This window comes from Schistocerca gregaria, chromosome 4, assembly GCF_023897955.1.
Source record: "Schistocerca gregaria isolate iqSchGreg1 chromosome 4, iqSchGreg1.2, whole genome shotgun sequence".
In the NCBI taxonomy this organism is placed as follows: domain Eukaryota; kingdom Metazoa; phylum Arthropoda; class Insecta; order Orthoptera; family Acrididae; genus Schistocerca; species Schistocerca gregaria.
Window position 1 is genome coordinate 564,063,026 of NC_064923.1, and position 16,747 is coordinate 564,079,772.

Below are 16,747 nucleotides of genomic sequence, written 5' to 3' on the forward strand. Positions count from 1 at the left end.
TGGTCGCATTCAGTCTGGAAACTTAATGAATGGAGTAGAACTGTCTTTAGTTACGAGTCCTGCGTCGAACTAATGATGACCAGCGAAGACGTATCTGGATACGCCCTGGACAGCGGTGAGATACGAACCTGAGAGTCACCTGCCATATCGACCTGATAGTCAGGAGTATGGTCTAAGGCTCCATTTCTTTTCATGATAGGACCCCTTTGGTTGCCATCCGCGGCACCCTTGCAGCGCAGTGATACATAGACGATATTTACGCCCCGTTTTGTTGCTATTTATGGCAAGCCATCCTATACTTACATTTCAGCAAGATAACACACGCCTCGCACACTGCGAGAGTTTATGCTGCTTGCATTCGTGCTTATCAAAACCTACCTTGGCCATCAAGGTTGCCGCACCTCTCCCCAATTGAGAACGTTTGGAGGATTATGGGCAGGTTCCTCCAACAAGCTCGGGATTTTGACGACCTAAAGCGCCAATTGGACAGTATTGGTACGACGCCACTCAGGAGGATATCAATGCCAAGTCGAATAACTGGTTGCATAAGGGCCACAGGTTGACCAATGCGTTATTGACTTACTCAGCTTGTGAATCTCTGTCGCTTGAATAAATCATCCAGTTTTACGAAATTGTCTGTATATGTATGAAAATACACCGATTTCCTCCCCATTAGGATAATTCCTTCTTGGTGCTTTTTTGTGCTACATGTTAATAAATCAGCAAAATTGTGACGTAACAAATTTATCTTTATCAGTGAGAGCGTATGGCACTCACAGCTAAAGATAAATGTGTTATGTCACAATTTTGATGATTTATTAATATGTAGCACGCAGTTACTAACTTTCTCATTCTAATATTTGACAAATGTATCCCAGAATATTGTGGCCTCTGCAACTTGAGTTTTAAAGTAACTGACATACGTAACGAGCACACAGGCACGCTTATGCTACAGCAAGCACGCCAGCCATTACTACATGCGGCATAACTATACTCCTCGCAGCCGCTACCGCGCTGTATATCGGAACATCAGACTATAGCAAACCTTACGAACATTACAAAGTGAACTCGTCGTGCATCACATAAATTGCAGGAAGCAAGATCAACGGTCGACGTAGGGTTACATGTGCGGTTACGCTTTTTTTGCATCAAAATGCAAATGGTCCAAGCACTTTATCCAGACGATTTTAGTGCGCAATGTATTCACCTGATCCATACCGGCCTCCACATACACTGATCAGTCCGAACATTGTAACCACCCACCTACTATCTATATAAATCCGTCCAGGTGATAGCAGCGTCACCTGGCGAGGAATGACTGCTTGTTAGACACACATTGGGCGCGTATAGTATCAATGAGCGAGCTGTCCATATGTAGAATGGGAGCGATCTACACACATCAGAAAAGGTTTTGCATCACTCCGGTTCCCAGAACTCCTGAAGATAGACGTTGGCTGTGGATATTGTATCACAGATAGAGTCCCTTGGACTGTTCAGAGATGACACTAAACCCGGCCAAAGATGTAAACAACCATGCATGAGCAGCGCATATTAGACGGAGGAAGTCTGACACCAAATCAGTTCCAGTCTTTCCACCACACGGCTCGTGTTGTCTGTAGTTCAACCATGCCTAGATGGTCAGTACCGTTTTCGATCATGTCCTCCTTGTTCGCACATGGAGGAAATACAGGAACTGTCGATGACATGCTTCACTCAGGCCGGCCAAGGGCTACTACTGTAGTGGATGACCGCTACCTACGAATTATGGTTCGGAGGAACCCTGACAGCAAAGCTACCATGTTGAATAATGCTTTTCGTGCAGCCACAGGACGTCGTGTTACGACTCAAACTGTACGCAATAGGCTGCATGATGGGCAACTTCACTCTCGACGTTCATGGCGAGGTTCATCTTTGCAGCTACGATACCACACAGCGTAGTACAGACGGGCCGAACAACATGCCGAATGGACTGGCATCACGTTCTCTTCACCGATCAGTGTCGCAAATGCCTCCAACCCGGTCAGGCTGAACGCCTTAAACACAAGGTCCAGTGAGTGCAGCAAGGTGGAGGTTCCCTGCTGTTTTGCGGTGGCATTATGTGTGGCCGACGTACGCCGCTGGAGGTCATGAAAAGCGCCGTAGCGGCTGTACGATACGTGAATGCCATCCTACGACCGATAGTGTAACCATATCGGCAGCATATTGGCGAGGCATTCGTCTTCATGGACGACAATTCGCGCCTCCGCCATGCACATCTTGTGAATGACTTCCTTCAGGATAACGACATCGGTCGAATAGAGTGGCGAGCATGTTCTCCAGAGATGAACTCTATCGAACATGCCTGGGATAGATTGAAAAGGTCTGTGTATGGACGATGTGACCCACTAAACACTCTGAGGGATCTACGCCGAATCGCCGTTGAGGAGTCGGACAATCTGGACCAAAAGTGTCTTGATGAATAAGTCGATAGTGTGCTACGACGAATACAGGCATGCATCAATGCAGGAGGACGTGCTACTGGGTATTAGAGGTACCGGTGTGCACAGAAATCTGGACCACCACTTCTGAAGGTCTCGCTGTACGGTGGTACAACGTGCAATGCGTGGTTTTCATGAGCAATAAAAAGGGCGGAAATGATGTTTATATTGAGTTCTATTCCAACTTCCTGTACAGGTTCCGGAACTCTCGGAACCGAGGTGATGCGAAACCAACGTGAAACCACGTCCAGACGTCGTGGGGTTGGCCGCCCACCCCTCGTTACAGATTTCGGACGTCGTAGGCTGGGAGGACTAGTAAAACAGGATAGGCGGCGAACTGTGTCGGTACTAACATCAGACCTTAATGCTGAGCAGAGTACACGTGTATGTAAACACACAGTGCGCCGAACACTCCTAATGATGGGCGTCCGCAGCCGACGACCCATGCATGTGCCAATGTTAACACCATGGCATCGGCGACTACGACTGAAATAGGTACTGGACGTTAGCGCAGTAGCAGAGCTTCTTCATCATGCCACTGGGAGAGCGCCAATCCGTCGTCTTCCAGGAGAACAGCTCCTTGACACCTGCACAGCAGGAGGAGACAAGCTGTCGGCGGCTCTATAATGCTCTGGGGAACATTGGCATGGCTCCAGTGGAGCTCGTGCAAGGTACCATGACGGCCAAGGAGTATCGTAAACTGGTTGCAGATCAGGTACATCTCTTCATTACGAACCTGTCTCCTGACGTCAGTGGCATTTTTCAAGAAGATAATGCACCATGTCTCAAGGGCAGGAGTGTGATGGAGTGATTCGAGAAATACAATGGCGAGTTTCAATTGATGTGTTCGCCCCCCAACTCGCCAGATATGAACCCGATTGAACACATCTGGGATGTTGTTGAATATGACGTCAGAGCTCATCACACTCCTGCCCCCTCTCCTACCCGGAATTTACGGGAATCAGGTGGCGAGTGTGCAGATGTGGTGCCAACTCCCTCCTGCGACCTACTAAGGCCTCATTCTTACCATACCATTACGCATGCCGCAGGTAGACACACTGGCTCATAATGTTCTGGCTGATCAGTGTATGCTGACAATGACCACCTGAAAGCGTTCTTGTTTTAATACGGAACAATGCTCCAGATTCCTGGATATGAGAAGCGTCACAACATTAAGATTCTGGGCTCCAAAAAGCCACACAAAATACGCGAAGCGTGATATTTGGTGTGACAATATGCACAATTGGGCGATAGACCTATTTTTCTTCATAGAGAAAACCACAACTGGAAATGTTTAGACGGCCTTGCTTGAACAGTTCCTGCTACCACCTATCGAAGAGCTGCAGCCGTCCATCATCTTACAGCATAATGAAGCGCCCCCATATTGGAGAGTGAACGTGCGGGGTGTGCTGAATGACACATTTCCTGAGACGTGGATAGATCGCCATGGTCTCGTCGCATAGGCCCTGTGCTCTCCTGATGTCGCTCTGAAGACTTCTTTTTGTGCGGTTACGTCAAGGGTCGCGTGTACACAACACCAGTCAATGACACTGCAACTGCTCGTGCGCGAAACAATTAAGCACTGTTGATGCTGACCCTTAAGTGGCGAAACTCGATATCGCTTTGTTGTTGTAGGAGCAACGACCAGGACAAACACCGTAATTGTGACCTGACAGAAAACAGCTTTGACGGCTGCTAAATGATTTGCAACAAACCACGCTGCTCTGCCTCTAAAAGTTTCCAAGTATTGATTTTTGAAATCATTTGGGACTTTAATACCCTGTAGTCGCCCTGATCACAATTATTTCTTTATTGTAGTTGGGTTGGACACTAAGAAACTCATCTTGAGTGCTTCAGTACTCAGCACAGTATTGTACTAAGGACTGGAGAAAACTTAATTTTGCAGCGACTTTGTTTTATGAAGGGGAGAGTTGAAATCAAATATCAATAAAAATTCTTATGCGATCAACATGAATATTTATGCAATGCATCTAGAACGATGACGCTGCATTTAGAAATAACGGATATCATAACAATTTTTCTGATCCTGTATAGTCACAAGCCTATGGGGAAATTGAAAGATATGAAATTGTTTTTGGAAGCGGAAATCAAAAAAAATTTGTTTGCTAAATAGCACCCTTGTGTTTTTTCAAAGAGCTTCACCAAAACTCGACCTACATGTATCTCTGTCTGACTGGTCACCTTGTGCATTTAATCATTAGAATCGAAATGCCATTATACAAGAACCCTTGGTGGCTTAGACTTTCTCGTTTGGCCTAAGATGCTTTCTACTGTCCTGATTCGATGTGCAGAACGTCGAATCGCGAACTTTAAAATCGCCGCTGTGAATAAATGTTAAGCCTCCCACTTGGTGGTCGGTTGACAATTATCTCTCATTTCCTGTTTCCTCCCGCAGACACGCCTAAACACAAGCTTGTCTGCTCTGCTTGTTCATTTGACTGAGCTCCATTACAGCCCGTTAGAATGCATCCCACGCTTTTGTGCAGCGCTTCTCTCTCTCTCTCTCTCTCTCTCTCTCTCTCTCTCTCTCTCTGTGTGTGTGTGTGTGTGTGTGTGTGTGTGTGTGTTCTGAAATGTGAGTGCAATCCCTGACGCAAACAACATTGTGAACGTAACATTGTATGTTCCATCTGTTCTCTTTAGTTACTCATGATCTGATCTTCTTGACAATTTTGTCACGCGGCTACGTAAAAAATAAACATCATAATTTAACTTTCGGAACGTTCAGCTGATATTTACGGTAGAGGCCACTTACATTTAGTGGGATCATTTAACTGAAGGCACCTGGAAAACTACGCATCAGATCAAAAAAAGTATTAATTAAAATTTCTTTGTTTCGGTTGAGGACATCCAACGATACCATACAAGACCCACCACCGTATCTCGTGCGTGAGTGGTGGGGAAAACTTTGAAATCTTGATTTATAACCCCAGTATTTAATTACAGATTACGATTCTACACCAAAATCAGCACATACGTTTTGTATGAAGCATTTTTTTCGATTCGTCAAAGATGGCGCTGTAATCGGACGAATAGAAATGAGTACATATTCGTAATTTACTTAATGCTACTCAATGGCCGTTGAATACTCAGTGGCACGTGGGGATCCATGCTGCAAGGATAGTACAGGACAGTATTTCATAACTTCAAATTGGAAACCCCATCCGCAAGTTGTACTCCTCCGACAAATCGAACAGGCGACTACTCGACGCGCCACTGTGGTGGTGTAGCGAACTACGACGTATGGTTCAAATGGCTCTGAGCACTACGGGACTTAACTTCTGAGGTCATCAGTCCCCTAGAACTTAGAACTACTTAAACCTAACTAACCTAAGGACATCACACACATCCATGCCCGAGGCAGGATTCGAACCTGCGACCGTAGCGGTCGCGCGGTTCCGGACTGAAGCGCCTAGAACCTCATGGCCACCCGGCCGGTCCTCTACGACGTATCTTTACATGCAGTACGTTACTACTGGAGCTCACGTATCGTGGAGACGTAGAACAGAGAGCGTCTGTAAACATTACAATACTTATGCAGTGCTTATTGCGTGCACATCTACCTATAAGATGGAAAGCAGACGTGCAAGTGGTCGATGAATGTTGCAGCCAACAGCTCATGCATCGAAGCTGCTTACAAGAATAATATACAGAAGAATGGAAAATAAAATTGAGAATGCGCTAGGTGACGATCAGTTTGGCTTTAGGAAAAGTAAAGGCACGAGAGAAGCAATTCTGACGTTACGGCTGATAATGGAAGCAAGGCTAAAGAAAAATCAAGATACGTTCATAGGTTTTGTCGACCTGGAAAAAGCGTTCGACAATATAAAATGGTGCAAGCTGTTCAAGATTCTGAAAAAAGTAGGGGTAAGCTATAGGGAGAGACGGGTCATATACAATATGTACAACAACCAAGAGGAAATAATAAGAATGGACGATCAGGAACGAAGTGCTCGTATTAAGAAGGGTGTAAGACAAGGCTGTAGCCTTTCGCCCCTACTCTTCAATCTGTACATCGAGGAAGCAATGATGGAAATAAAAGAAAGGTTCAGGAGTAGAATTAAAATACAAGGTGAAAGGATATCAATGATACGATTCGCTGATGACATTGCTATCCTGAGTGAAAGTGAAGAAGAATTAAATGATCTGCTGAACGGAATGAACAGTCTAATGAGTACACAGTACGGTTTGAGAGTAAATCGGAGAAAGACGAAGGTAATGAGAAGTAGTAGAAATGAGAACAGCGAGAAACTTAACATCAAATTCTGCTACCTAGGCAGTAAAATAACCAATGACGGACGGAGCAAGGAGGACATCAAAAGCAGACTCGCAATGGCAAAAAAGGCATTTCTGGTCAAGAGAAGTCTACGTCTACTAATATCAAATACCGGCCTTAATTTGAGGAAGAAATTTCTGAGGATGTAAGTCTGGAGTACAGCATTGTATGGTAGTGAAACATGGACTGTGGGAAAGCCGGAACAGAAGAGAATCGAAGCATTTGAGATGTGGTGCTATAGACGAATGTTGAAAATTAGGTGGACTGATAAGGTAAGGAATGAGGAGGTTCTACGCAGAATCGGAGAGGAAAGGAATATGTGGAAAACACTGATAAGGAGAAGGGACAGGATGATAAGACATCTGCTAAGACATGAGGGAATGACTTCCCTGGTACTAGAGGGAGCTGTAGAGGGCAAAAACTGTAGAGGAAGACAAAGATTGGAATACGTCAAGCAAATAACTGAGGACGTAGGTTGCAAGTGCTACTCTGAGGTGAAGAGGTTGGCACAGGAAAGGAATTCGTGGCGGGCCGCATCAAACCAGTCAGTAGACTGATGACCAAAAAACAAAAAACTGCATTGTCGAGTATCATCCACACAACGTGTCACTGCATTAAAAATTTCATGACTCCGATTCCCATAACAGAGTAGTGTCTTGTGAATGAGGACGTCAACAAATGCAAGAGACCTCCACGTTCTTTGCCAAGGTACTGTTTTCCGGTGAGTCTACATTCACAAACTATGCTAGCGTTAACTGGCATAATATGCATTGCTGGTGTGCAGACAATTGCCACTGGTTACGGAAAGGTAACCATCAACGTTCTTGGTCTGTTAATGTTTGGCGTGGCATCATAGTGAAAAAATTAATTGGTCCGTATTTTATCGACGGCAAGTTGAAACGACGGAAATATCAACGGTTTTGTAACAGGAACTGCAGGTACTACTGCCGGATGTTGCCCTGGATGTTCGACACCGTATCTGGTGGAACTTCCTGGCAGATTAAAACTGTGTGTCGGACCGAGACTCGAACTCGGGACCTTTGCCTTTGGCGGGCAAGTGCTCTACCAACTGAGCTACCCACGCACGACTCAAGCCCCGTCCTCACAGCTGTACTTCTGCCAGTACCTCGTCTCCTACCTTCCAAACTTTACAGAAGCTCTCGTGCGAACCTTGCAGAACTAGCACTTTACAGAGCTTCTGTACAGTTTGGTAGGTAGGAGACGAGGTACTGGCAGAAGTAAAGCTGTGAGGACGGGGCTTGAGTCGTGCTTGGGTAGCTCAGTTGGTAGAGCACTTGCCCGCGAAAGGCAAAGGTCCCGAATTCGAGTCTCGGTCCGGCACACAGTTTTAATCTGCCAGGAAGTTTCATATCAGCGGACTCCGCTGCAGAGTGGAAATCTCATTATGCAAACCGTATCTGGTTTCAGCAGGACGGTTGCCCAGCGCAAAACCCAATTACTGCACGGGGGGTGTTAGACAGTGTTTACCCTGGTCGGTGGATCGGCAGAGGTAGTCGTAAACCGTTGTCCTGACGTTTACGCAGTTATGCTTCTGTACTGTGTACGGACATTTGAAAAGTGGATCACTGAATGCATCGAATGTGGTATCAGTCTCTGTTCGCCACTGAGATAAACAAATTGGAATTATAAAATTTTTTTATCCCATGCGTAGGTTTCGTGATATGTCAATGTCTTCAGTTTAAATGGGTCCGTAAAGCCATGGTGAAGTTATGACCGCTTGTAGTGGCTACCAGAAATAAAACGGAAGGTTAAAATTTCCGCTGCACTGGACAGTATTGCAAAGTGTTTGTGTAGTACGATGATGAAGGTGTGCCCGCACAGGTGATGCAACACAACGACCCGTGTAGCAGCAGCGGATCAGGTCACATCATTCCAGGTGTGGACGGTACACAGGGAAGTTCAGTGTGTCCTGCGGCTTGCTAAATTCCAATCTGTGACCAATGTTCAACGTGAATACCGTCACGTGTACAACTAAGAGCTACCACATAGAAATAACATTAATCGATGAGATAAGCAGTTAAACTACACCGGCAGTTCGTGGGCAAATTCCGTTCTGTTAGGCCTTCGTTAAGTGACGAGTCTGTAGAAGCGGTGTCAAAGTTTTCCACGTAATTTTGGTCCTTTTAGTGGGCGATGAGCTCATACCAACTTGCATCCTATTGGCTAACGTCGCTGCCTTTCACTCTTGCGTAGTGCTTGAAACACGAATAGCGTTTTTATTTTTATTTTATTTTTTTCAGTTATCATTTACGTAGAAGATTACTACACGGATACTTATTAAGTTAGGGGATACAAGAGCGTTATATTAATTGTAAAATTACAACTTGGTTATGTAATAAATGTGTGTATGATATTTTCAGGGGTTGCATCTTTTTAAATTATCATATCTTATACTTCATTTTTATCAGTTCTTAACTCTTATGTTTTGTTCTTATGTTTATTCTTCAGGAAGATTTGGTGCATTCCCTTGGATGATACCGATCATAGACATATACAAAACATAGAAATTCCAAATACCAAGAGCATCACGCGAAGGCAGGTTTCGCACAATGACTTTTCTCCGTATGAATCTCCCTCGGGACAGAAGCGTCGTGAACTTTGCTTAAGATTTCACCAGTTGGCAATAATTTCACGACAAAATACGCGTAAGAGATAGCTTTTCCGTAAAGTGGAGCTTGCAATTGATTATGAATCAAATATACTGCAGGAATTTCACCGAAAAAAATTCCAAATATTTTCCCATAGTTTTATTGCTTTTTTCCTTTTTTAATTTATTCATCAGTTCACAGACGAAAAAGGACAACGTTGTTTCAGTACACATTGGAAAATATTAATGCTGCTATCTTCAGTTGATGTGGGTAAATAAATAAAACTCGGGGTGCAAAACGGTGATGCCGAAACGTTAGGACTGCACCACTACTTCGTTTGGATTGTTATCTCGTTAAAAGCAACATAAAATACCTTGAAAGCTTTCACCGTCGTTTTCTCAGTCGAATATCTATGGATAAGCCAAGACACGTGTTCGATTATTCTGACCCCTTCTTCCAACGAACGAACTTTCTGGGAAATCAGGTTGTGGCACTTTCATTGTTCTGCTTGTAAGATAGGTGTTTGTTTCAATCACTTCCTGAGCCGCCTCCGGCGCCACCACTCGCGATGCCAAGAAAGCCGCAGCTAAGTAATGTTTGCAAAGAGTTTCCTCAAGCACAAGAATTGATATAACTCCGCGCACGACTCAAACAGTTCTGCTATTGCGTACTCGATGGAAAAACAGGTCCAACTGTAATGCCTGTCACCTGTGCACATCACACACATTCACCTTTTTGCTGCCGACATTTTCCTGAAAACTGTTGGGATTTTCCAAATCACAGACGCTAATGTTATGGTGATTAACCTTTCTACATGTGTGGAAGGTTGCTTCGTCCGAGACCGGTGTAACATTTCAATAGCAAATTCGTCGCGAAGCTGGAGTTTGAACTTTGTAAGCGCACAAGCGAAGTTGTTTATGCAATATTTTGTTACCAGAGTTTTGAGCCTTTGTTACCACGAAACGATACAATGTACAATCCATGAAATATTTTAGTTGACTTCTTGATGCTCGAAGTACCAAACTGCATCTTTTTATATACGAGTATTCTTTACGAAGCACTTTAGTCGATGTATGACATCTGAATATGTGAACTGCTTGCTGAAGCAGATAATTTAAATATTTTACAACCACACACACACACATTATATATATATATATATATATATATATATATATATATATATATATATATATATATATATATATATCCTGATGCAATAAATTATTATTGGGAGACGTTGATGGGCTTCTTTGCAACGTCTCTCTGATGTTCTTTACCATTTCAACAGATGTGTGCTTTTTGCCAGAATCTGATTGTCTGTTTACACTGGCAGTAGCTAGGGACTTTTCGTACGAAGTCTTAAAGGCCTAAAGGCCTGGCAGTTCACTTTGAAACTTACCTCGGAAATTTGTTTGGACAGCAATGGGGGATTCCGTTTCCGCTTACTACACTACGCATTACGCTCTCTCTTGAGGTGGAGTTATTTCTGGTAACTGTTCAGTACCTGAAACAAAACAAAAGAAATAGTTTAGAACAAGAATCTACACAAAACTGTTCGAGATGCTTTACGTGATACCGTCCGCCTCTGTGGGTGAGTGGTCATGCCATGCGGCGGATTCGGAATGGATTCCCGGCACTGCCAAAGATTTTTCCATGGTTGGAGGACTGGAATGTGGTGCACTCAGCCTCGTGATGCCAATTGAGAAGCTACTTGACTGAGTAGTAGCAGCAACATGTCTGCTACCCCCCCCCCCCCCCCCCCCCCCTCAATCCCCTCATACCGCATCTCGCATCTCGATGACACCATTGGATGTCGATGACACGGCGATTGGCCTGTCTGTGGTCAGAACAGCGGTGCTTCTCTTTGTTTACATGATGCTGGAAATGGAGAATATATATGTATCAAAATATTTTAATTGCGTTTGGAAGTCAGGAAGGTTTCACGTGTGTATTCGGTATTTCAGCCCCTTCCTATTTCATTCTCAGATGGTATGTGACAAGCAAAAATGTCGGCAGACCTCTATACTACCCCGAATTTTTCTACTTATAGGCTCGTGATCATTATGTGCGATATGTGTTTGAGGAGATGTAATAGTTGATACGTTTGAAAACGCGGGCTCTCGGAGTTTTTTGATTGTGGCATGAATGTGTGGTAACAATTGAAAAACTGTGCTGGGTCTAGGCTTGAACCCGCATAACTCAAAGCGTCTTCCTCGTAACGCCTCACACCACAGTTAGTGGAGCATTTCTGTTACGTTCTCACGCTGACTACACAAACCTCTGAGGAATCTGGCACCTCTCAAATGTTTATTATTTCTCTCGTTAATCAATTAATCAGATATAATAAGGATCCTAGACTAAGTAACAATAAAAACTGGTGGGATAAGAGTTTTCATTGGGACCACTTTCGTGCGTGAACGGCACTTGGTAAGCTCGCACTCCCTTCGGAATGTGCAAACCACACGCTACATAGTCTTATAGGCCAGACTTGTACAAGGATAAATGTTTTTTGTCGTCTGTTGCCTATACTACATAATAATTTGAAGAAACAGAGTTCGTGCGATACATGCAGTGATTTAAAATTATGTCGTCTCCGCCGCCGGATATCTCTGAGAACTGCATCAGTGTCGACGTACCTGAATGCTGAAATTTCTTGCGAAAAGTAAATGTACACTGTAGCCACTGAGAAAACGCCATGTAAGTGTGTGGAACACATTTCCGATGACATCACTTTGAAAGATTCTCTCATGGAGGCAAAACATACGTGGTAAAGCTGGCATATCAAGGAATAAGTGTAAGATAGTGAAATCGTGAAGTATGTGTATGAGAAAGTCAATGTAACATACAAGCAGATTAGATGTGCAGGCTAGCCATTGTGGTCTTGAACAAACAGCGAATCAGAATATCTGACATTGTACCCGGTCATCACATCATACAAAGCAAAAACAACATTACAAATAGTTTAAAAACATAGTTACATGTGAAGAAAAGAGTTTGTAAGTCACCTGAATTTACAAATACTTAGTAGAGCACGGATTCTGATCACCAGATGTTCTGAAGCAATCGAAAGCGGCCAGGAAGACTCAGATTTCTGCACTGCAGGTCCTTATGCAAAAGAAAACGCGATAAAGACACGATTTTATGGAATTGGAATGTCACCTGAGATTGAGATCCTATGAATGCAACTGAATTGCTTGCTTCTTGCCGCAATCTCACCAATACGCGTTGGTTGCTGGTCGAATGCGTTGTTCAACTGCTACTGCGTCATCACCTTTGTTAGAATTCGATATCTTCTTCTCTGAACCTGCGGAACATTGTTTACGTTGTAGTTGAAAAAAATGCTTTTGTACACATGTCAGAATTATTTTTGGGACACGTGAATTTGATTTCAGTTGACGTATTTGTTAGACAAGAACTGTAGAACTGTGGATTGTTTTCAAATTTTATTACTTGTACAGAATATATCGGTTCACTGTCTTCATATTATTTCGAAAATAGCTTTATAGCAATACGCCTACATACATCCACTTACTGTATTTTTTCTTTGCCTGTTTGTTTTCTGTTGTTCTTGGCAACATAGTAGTCTACCATATATTAATGTACAAAATCTTGAAAATTTACAGTTCACGCCTTCTTTATCTTCTTCCTTCTTACCAATGCTCCGTGTCCTGATCACTGGGGCCAAAATGAAATTTTTTTGACCCTCTTCTTATGTGTTTGAAGCCTAGTCAGAACACTCACGTTTGATCTGTCATCCGAAGTATCGTGTCACAATTTACCTCGGTAGTCGTTACTTGTCTTCTTTATGACGAAGTTCTGCAAAGCAGTATCTCTGTAGAATCCCGTGTAGCCCTGGAAAGACTTCATCTTTTGTTCTTTGCAGCTATTATTGGTGGAAGGAAAAACTATATCTACTCTAATTATGAAATGACGTCAACATTTCATTACTGTCATGTATTTGTTTCAATGGGTGTACTGATCGCGATTACCTCGTAAATTGGAGCAGAAACAAAATAAATTAAAAACAACATCGGCCTTGAAGGCTCGGCAAGAAGAAGTGGCACTTCACTTTAGAACTTTCTTCTATCGTTACTGTTTTCATTCTTGGAGAGGATATCTGTTCCTCGACAGTCAAGACAACGCGAAGCCACGACGTCAAAACATAAAAGGCTCCGCCCACAGAAGGTGAAGACGTTTACTCGCCATCGAGCCCTGCCGGTTACTCGAACCGCACGCCTCTCCGTTATACGACATGTGACACTACAAAGCTCAGTTTCTAGACGATCACTGCTTCCCGTTCTTAGAGGAACCTTGTAAGACGCTGATCGCACATGTGAAGAAATCGATCATTATGAAGTATCGCCCGATAGGAATGCAACACAACCAATTTACGGGTGACGCTGCCCTAACTGACCAAAGCTACTAGTCAAACTACGATAGTCTACGCTTACTTATGGTAGGCTAAGCTATCCTGTTGTTGTTGTAGAACTCTACATACTATTTATTTGTAGCCAGAGTCAGCTACCAATCTCTGTACTAGGAAGTGATTCTCTGCAAATCTCACCCCATCTGGTATCAAGTTTTTAACAATTTAACATCCTAATGCACAACTGCGTCGTTTGAAAACAGCATCACAGAGATGGACAATTTATACGGTGACAGGAGGATGCAGGCCGAAACTGCCAAAACACGGGTCGTTAAGCCAGGCCTGGCTCGGCTTACTGTACCGTGGGCTGGTACTGGAGGCGTTAAAACTGGCAGCGGTCCGCGGCTGTGAACTCCCGCCAAACGTTCTGCGCACTGGATTCCTGCGAGCCGAGGTGGCTGACCGCCGCTGCGCGTTCCCCCATCGGCCCTCTGCTGGCCGCCGGCGTTGGTTTACCATTCGCGCTGTCGGCAGCGTGTAGGTAAGCAAACAAAGCCGACGTCACGGGAAGCTCTGGCCCCAACTGATCTTTCGCAACGGCGCCTAATAGTCGCGGAGTATCACCAATTCCTCTGAACTTGCAAAAGGGCTCTAAGCACTAAGGGACTTAACATTTGAGGTCATCAGTCTCCTAGACTTAGAACTACTTAAACCTAACTAACCTAAGGACATCACACACATCAGTGCCCGAGGCAGGATTCGAACCTGCGACCGTAGCAGCAGCGCGGTTCCGGACTGAAGCATCTAGAACCGCTCGGTCACAGCGGCCGGGTCTGAGCGTGCAGTTTTAAGATGTCGATCACTGTTCTTCCGTTGTATTACCGTTTTAAAATGTGCAAACGTTGTCAAACGCAATTTAGATAATAAGGAAAATAATTCTTTACATGAGAGTTCGATTATTTGAGTTTTGCAAGTAAAACTTATCTCAATTAATGTGATTTTTGTCTATTACGTTGGTGATCAAGACAGAAAGAAATTAACTACATTAGCTACCTTTGGGCATTGATTTGTATCAATGAGGTAAGTTGAAAATTTGTGATGGACCAGGATTCGAACCTGTCTCTGATGGTTAGAAATCAGATGACCTGCGCGCTTCGCCCTCCGGATTCAGTATTCACTACAACCTTACGAGCTATTCTAGCATGCCTCCGTATGGTTTTGGTACTGCCATCAGATTCAAATTGTATTGTTGCAAACTGTTGAGCTAGGCTGACCATTGAAGACCCACTTCTGCTTAGATTTAGCAACAGACACTCAGTTTTCTTACGTGGATTCTAAGTTTTGCATCTGCTGATGGCAACAACCGACATAGACTCCATTGTAATAAATAAGTGCATTAAGAGGTCATTCATGAAAACCACACACAGTTTAAAAGATGCATGAAATTAACAATTATTAAAATGCGGCAATGAAATTTTGTACGATGCTTTACATGAAATTAACACATTCACAAGTAAGTCTCGTAGATAATATATATTTAACTTTTTTACGGAATTTAAAAATTTTATTTTCAAAAAATAAAATACGAGTCTAATGTACTTGTTTCTCAGAAACTATGCAAGAGATATCTACAAATTTTCTCTGTTTAATTTCTTTGGATACATTAAGCTTCTATCATGAGTTTTTTAATATACCGAAAAAGAAAATTTTAATAATATTTGAGTTATTATTCTGTAAATATAAAATACAATTCATGAAAATTCCAAGACCTTGCACCATACCTCAGCTTACACACAAAACTTAATAATTTTATCCTTCATAGATTCTGAGGAAAAAGTACACAAACTTTAAAAAACACAAGTTCCAGGAAATGCAATTTTAAATTCAGCCTAACTTTTTTTCTTATGTCACCTCTTCGAAGGCCCGAGTTCTGTACTTGCGTTCTTCTTTGCATTCAAGGCTTCTCTTCTGGTTTCTTCTTTTCTGCCTTGTTTCCTTTATCGTGTCTTCAACTGACAGTTCAGCTTCAGAAAGGTGCCGTAAATCTATTTTTCTCAGGATGTCTCGAGTGAAATTTCCTATCTTAAAGCGCATTCTGTCTAATACCTTCAATTTCACTACGCTCCAGTCATTACCTTAAATACAAAAACTGTATCACATGCAGCAATTCTGACAACTTCATCACACGAAAATGTAGCCAAACCAGAATTCTTCGTAAACAAAGCACCTAGTTTGTTTTTGTTTCTAGGGTACAGAGCAGAGTCACCTACAGTCTATAAAATCAAAGAGTATAGATCACTGCTTTCTAGAAACATCGAGGATTGCTTGAAAATAATCCTCGGAATCATATTTCACCGAGCTAGTATTGAAGTGTTACTTAGAAAACTGAGTGCGGCAGGAAGGTCGCATCACACATTTAATTACCACAGCTAGGAAGGCCCCTGGTCACCTTGTCATTCAAAACCATGTCCTCCAGGAGTTCACGGATAAAACAGTAGAATACCTTATACACATCATGAATGCCATACTTAAACACCAACACTTTCCCGCCTTTTGGAAGACGGCCAAGGTCCTGATGTTCAGAAGCCGCGGAAAGACCACTCCCTCCCACAAAATTACCGACGCATCAGTCTGCTGAGCGCGCTCAGCAAGATCGTTGAGAAAGTAATACTAAAAGGACTCACTAGGAAGTGCATTACAAATGACACCCTGAGGCCGGCGCAATTCGGCTTTAGGAATCACCACCCGACAACGCAACTACTCCTCCGCGTCGTTGAATACATAACACGCGGATACAACACAAACAAAGCAACTGGGGCAGTGTTCCTGGACATCGTAAAGGCCTTCGACCGTCTGTGGCACAACGGCCTCGTACGCAAACTCGGCGACGCAGGGTTCCCCGACGGGCTCGTACCTCTCATACACTCATACCTCACGTACTGGAATTTCAACACCAACGTGCAGTGCAAACAATTAACTCGACATGATATTCAGG